The sequence below is a fragment of the Pinus tabuliformis genome, chromosome 2_2 (genome assembly GCF_031772625.1).
Source record: "Pinus tabuliformis cultivar Carrire ecotype Pingquan chromosome 2_2, CPIR1, whole genome shotgun sequence".
Lineage (NCBI taxonomy): Eukaryota > Viridiplantae > Streptophyta > Pinopsida > Pinales > Pinaceae > Pinus > Pinus tabuliformis.
Window position 1 is genome coordinate 469,826,488 of NC_142300.1, and position 6,657 is coordinate 469,833,144.

A 6,657-nucleotide genomic window follows, 5' to 3' on the forward strand; every position below is an offset into this window, starting at 1 on the left:
GCATTTAAAACTAAACAAGGATTGTTTGAGTGGCTAGTTATGCCTTCCGATCTTACAAATGCTCCAGCTACTTTCATGAGGGTAATGAATGATGTATTGAGACCATTTCTATATGATTTTTTCATTGTATAATTAGATGATATCCTCATATTCAGCAAGTCAAGATTTGAACATGTTATGCATGTAAACAAAGTACTTGATGTCTTGAGAAAAGAACAATTATTTGTAAATATGTCATAGTGTTAATTTGGCAAGACTTCTTTAGTGTATTTTGGACACATTGTTGGAGGATGTGAGCTAAAGGTCACACCATCTAAGGTTGAGGTCATTCTGAATTGGCCCAAGTCCAATACAGTTACATAGGTAAGAAGCTTTTTAGGGGCAACACAATATTGGAGAAAGTTTATTGCTAATTTTCCTTCCATTGCACCTTCATTATATGTATTGAAAAGTGTCAAGAAAGTCTTCCGTTGGGGAGATGTACAATAGAAATAATTTGATGCTTTGAAGAAAAAGATAAGTTCAACACCAGTAGTGGGACTTCCAGACCTTAGACAACCATTCGAGATTCAAACAGATGCAATCGATTATTCCTTGGGAGCAGTTCTATTGCAACATGATAAACCCATTTCATTTCATTATGAAATATTTAATGGAGGTGCAACTTACTATCCCACATTTGGCAAAGAACTTTATGCATGGGTACAAAGTGTTAAGAAATGGAAGCAATATTTGATGGGGAAGGAGACCATAATCCATACCAACCATCAACAATTGCAGTATTTACAGTCACAGTCAAAGTTACGGTAGTCACGACATTTCAGATGGATGGGTTTTCTACAACAATTTCATTTGGTTATTAAGTATAAAAATGGAATCTACAATAAGGTAGCTGATATGCTTTCAAGGCTTACTGTAAATTCATTTGTTATACTCAAGCATAATTTAGTTTTGCATGAAAGTTACATAGAACAATATGCAAATGATAGTGACTTTCAAGAAATATATGCAAGCTTGAGTCAAGGAAATAAAATAGAAGAGTTGGATTATCATGTATATAACAGTTTGTTGTATCACTTGGGCAGGTTGTGTATTCCACAGGGAGAAAGAAACAATATCATAAGGGAGGCACACACTTCATTGATTGTTGGACACTTTGGTGTAGGCAAGATAGTAGAGAATCTTCAAAGGTGTTATTATTGGCCACACATGTTGGATAATGTTTCTTGTTTCATAAGAGGATGTTCTTTATGTGCTACAAGTAAGCCTAGCAATAGGAAACTTGGTTTATACACTCCACTTCCGGTACCTTCACATCCATGTGAGAGTATCTTAATGAATTTTGTAGGAAGTCTTCCATTGTCAATGAAATGTCATGATTACTTGTATGTAGTTGTAGATAGGTTTAGAAAAATGTGCATACTAACACCATGTAAAAATAAAATTATACCTGAACAAATAGCTCATCTTTTCTTCCAAGACATTTGGGTTCATTTTGGTCTTCCTACTTCTATTGTAAGTGATCGAGATTCTCGATTTGTTGGGAATTTTTGGTTAAATTTGTGGGACATGATAGAAACAAAGTTGAAGAAGAGTACAACCTTTCATCCACAAACAAATGGGCAAACCGAGGTGGTCAATCGAACAATTATTCATCTTGTTAGAGGATATTGTAGTAAACATCCCAAGTTGTGGGATGAACAGTTGCATTACATACAACATGTATACAACAGGGCAAAGGATTATTCCACAAACACATCACCATTTGAGGCATGTTATGGGTACTTGAGAAGATCGCCATTAGACTTCATCTTTGACAAAGATGTCGCCATCGATGGTCATAGTGACATCGATAAGGCAATAAAGTTCATGGAACAAATTCAGGTGATACATCAAATAGTGCAAGAACAACTTGAGAAAAGTCAAAGAAACTACAAGGCAAGGCATGACAAACACCAGGTGGATCATAAATTTCAATTTGGCGATGAATTTGGGCTATATATTATCAAAGAGAAACTTCAAGGGGAAGGTAAAATGATTAATCCAATCTATTATGGTCTTTTTAAAATTCTAGAAAGGACTAGTAATAATGCATTTAAGCTTGATTTTCCTCCTTATATGCAAATATACTTTGTTGTTAATATTGAGAATTTGAGGTTGTTTGTGCCTCCTTTGATTAATGATCAAGGAGAGCATGTTCAGCTGCCATCAATAGATGATTTCTTTCCAAAATACCTAAATGAGCTTCAACAAGTTCTCATACTTGACAGAAGAATCAGAACTTCAAAGAAAGGTGATGTTGAATACCTTAGAGTGGTACTCAAGGGACAAAATCCTTGTCAGGCCAAATGGTTGTAGACCAAGAAGGTGAAGGAGAAGTACCCTCACTTATTGAAAAATTGATAGTATATTTTGGGGTCTAAAAGACTTCTAGCGGGGAGGAATGATGTGCTCAAAATTTAGCTCAAAAACCAAAGTTCTTAGAATGGCTCAAAACCTGAAAAAGCTCGTTCATCTCGGAAAAACAATCCTAACGCAAATTGTTTCACCTGAAACCGAGTCGATATGAGAAAGTTATTGTGTTCTGATTGATTTGCTAAACAGGTGAAATTAAAAAAAAAAATGTCGAGTCACTGCACAGTCAGTAGTCCATACAAATGACGTAGTAGGTGACTAGGCATGGTCAACACTAGTCAACGGTGAATCAGTGATGGACAAGTGGCATCATTTGGTTGTGTTGTAAAGTGGTGTGCTGGCACAGAGGCCGCCACGTAGCACAGAGGCCGCCATGTAGCACCTCCCAAAGGTCAGGTTGGAGGTCTAAACCGTGGAACAAAATTATGGTTGGGGGTCGGGCCAAACCCACGACCTCTAGGACACAAATCATACACCTTAACCACCTTCGCTACCTAGTAGTTCATACCATAAATGTCCTCTGCATCATTTTAACATGTAATGGTTATGGGTTTGGCGGTGAGGGGAGGGCCAGCTCGCAGGCCAACCCTCCCCAATGTGAACACACATGTGATAACTAGATACAGTTAGCATTAAGCAGTGGCTCAAACCCACCAAACCTGCAATGTTTACCACATGTGAACACTTGGGATGTAACATAAAATGGTTAGCATGGTGGACAGTTCACAAACCTACGATGTTAACTCCGCATGTGAACATGCCAATATAACTGCCGGATGTTACAGTTACAGTTTGCGCTAATCACGGGATTTAAATTAATTAATCCAGGTTTAAAGCATTAAGCACAGTTGAACAACCAGTTAACTCTGAGATTAGTTTGGCAGTGCTCCCAAATTCGGGTCTGCCTCCAAATTTAGTGCGCTAACTGGAGTCATTCTAGATTTAGCGAACCTTTTCTAGCAAACGATTTTCTAAGTCATAGGAAAGCCAATTTTCGACCAAATGGAACTCAGAAAGAGGTGTTCTTGGATAATTTGGGCATTCTGAACACATTGGTGCTAGTATTGGGAGCCATAGACATTTGTAAAATAGCATTTTTCCACATTGAGCTAATACAGAAGCCCAAGCCATGGAATATGGACCAAGGAGATGTAGCCCAGGAGGGGTCAACTCCTTCACCAAAACACTGTGTTAAAATGTCTCTTTGACGGTTTGTTGTACTTTGAATATCTATTGTTGATTATTTGTTTTTGAAGCTATTCTTCTCATGAATGTCATTTTAATACTTAAGGAAATTTACCTGATTGTATGCACAAAAAACTAAGGAAACCCCAGTACAAGAAGCAATAAGCAAGCATATGTTTAGAAATCTATAATTTTTATTAGCACAGAAAAGCTAATCATACAAAAATAGATCAACTTTTGTATAGGAATAGTACCTGAGGACATAGGACTCAAGAAAGGGAACTCAAGTGGATCAAAGAAGAATGAACAATATAACACTTTTAAGAAGGGGAAGGAGAAGTGGATAGGGGGGATATTAAAAAATGGTACCCGCGACACACCATTTAAATATCCATACAAACACTACAACCACTACAATATTTATGGTCATGCAGAGGAAAAGTGTTGGGAATTTCATTTGGAGCTTAAACAGAAGAACAAAAAGAAAGATAAGAAGAAGAAGAATCTCATGGAAACCAATTCGAGCTCCCAGATTGAAAGAAACTCGGATGTGGATGAGAAGATCATTTATATTTCAATGTAGAGGGAGATGAATCTAAGTAGCCTTCAAAAACAGGAAGAGAAAAAAATCACCAAACTCTTCCACATAAAGATACAAGTCAAGAAGACAAAGGCTGATGCTTTTCTTGACTCAAGATCATAGGCGAATCTCATTGCAGTAGAGTTGGTCTAAACATTGAAGTTCATGATCATCCAAGCACATATCCATTGGGATGGGTAAATAAGAATGTGGAGTTAAAGGTAACAAAAGAATCCAAAATTGTATTTGTCATCAGTGTTGATTTTATTGATGAAGTAGAATTAGATGTATTTCCCCTTGAAATATGTGGAGTGGTGTTTGGAAGTCCCTACATGTACATGTGGGATGTAGTATTCATGTAGAGATCCAGCTAGTATTGGCTCATGAAAGATGGGAAAGGAAATAATTCACCATCAATGCGTAGAAAGGAAATTCAAAAATTTCAGTCGTAAGTGCCAACCAATACAAGAAATTGATTATATCAAGGAATAAGAATGTTTTACTTTTTTTAAGAGAAAATTAGTCTATAGAAGAGTTGGTAAGAGGAAAGGTATCCCTAGAGGGTGTACTAGGAAATAAAAAAAAACACTGAAATAGTTTCTATAGGCATACATGGATGTGTTCCAAGAGCTTAAATGGTTACCACTCAAGAAGGTAGTGAATCATGAGATCCAACTATTGTCAGACTCCCCATTGTGAAACATTGGGTTGTATAGGTAGTATGTTATAGAAGCAAGTGAGGTGAAGAAAAAGTTGCAACAATTATGAGGATAGTGTGACATTTCACCAAATACATCACCATGTGGGTCAGTTGTTATAATTGTGCCAAAGAAGGATGGGAGTTTGTAAATGTGCATAGATTACAGGGCATTAAAAAAAATCATACTCAAGAATAGGTACCCCCTACTCAAGATAAATGATCTACTAAATCAATTGTAGAAATAAAAATATTTCACCAAGATGGAATTAAAGTTTGGATATCACTATGTTCAAGTCAAAGAAGGAGATACTTAGAAAATTTCCTTCAAAACTAGGAAAGGTTTATATGAGTGGTTAGTCATGTCATTTGGCCTATGCAATTCATTATCTATGTTTATGAGGTTAATGAATGATATACTATGCTATTTTAAACATTCATATTTTATTGTCTATTTGAGTGATATATTGATATATATTGCTACTTGGAAGGAACATGTTATCACAAAATCACTACTGAGGGCTGCAACCAAGCAAGATTTCATGTAACTGTTTCAGACCAGACTTTAGATTAGGAATTAGCCTTCCTAATCAGAGAGGGCTCTCTCACAGGCTTTTGATAGAGAATTAATCACAACAACAGAGGGCTAACTCTTCACACACTTATGAAAATATAGCTGGTTGGACACATATGAAATAAGTCTTCATTGGGCTATGGAGTCTCTCACATTTAATAGACAAAATCACAGTTATCTCATGGAAGTCAAGGCTCTCTGCATCAGATGTTCAAACATATTTTACCTAAACCAAAGCTTGCTAAACATACAGGAAGTCAGAGCATTAAAAATGAATTCTGAGTGATGTTCAGACATGCTTCACCAAAACCCACAGCTTGCCAAACACACAGGAAGTCAGAGCATATAATATGAATTCTGAGTGATTGTGCTATAACAAGGCTGTAAAAAGAACATTAAGAAACTAAACCACTATCACACTTGAACAACATAATCCATAGAGAATCTTGAGAAGAAACAACCTGTTTTATCATTACTGTAACAGTCTTTACATAGGCTCAAAAAACTCTGTTTTTGTATATAGTATCCAACCCCTATTACATCCTAGTTTTTCCCATATATAGGAATACATTCCTCCTCTCTAGAAGGAGCTCGAAAGCCCTATTAACTACTCCTACATGCTACTAACTAATGCATTAATTACAAACATGCTGGGCTGTAATTACATAAAGTCCTAATCAAACTAAAACACTAATTCTTTTCTCCTCGCAGGCTTGATGCTTTCTTGAATGCTGTGACAGCTGTCCTCCTTCAGTTGAGCTGAGATGGTTGAGCTACGGATGCAATGAATGCTGACTTGGGATGCTTGAAAGCGCTGATAGCTCATTTAATGACCAGAAGGTGTGCTCTTATTTATCGGTTTCTGTCTCCCAACATTCTCCTAAAGTATAGCAGCCTGCTCCCAAATCTTTTAATAACCCCAAGTATGGAATGATGCCAGGTTTCTGATGTGCTGTAGGTGGTATTTGATAGACAGCTGTTCCTCTTCCTCAACTCCTGCTCACCGTGTCAAACTAGCTGCTCACAGTATCACACTAGCTGCCCTGCGCTTTAAATGATCACCTACAGCAGTTTCGTAGCGCGCTACGAAACTGCTGTGTGATTTAAAAAACACAGTCCTCCTTTAAACTTCTCACAAAATTGAATAGCTGATGTTGCCAATCTTCGGTTTCACCTTTGCTATGCTGAGATTCAGAATCACATTCC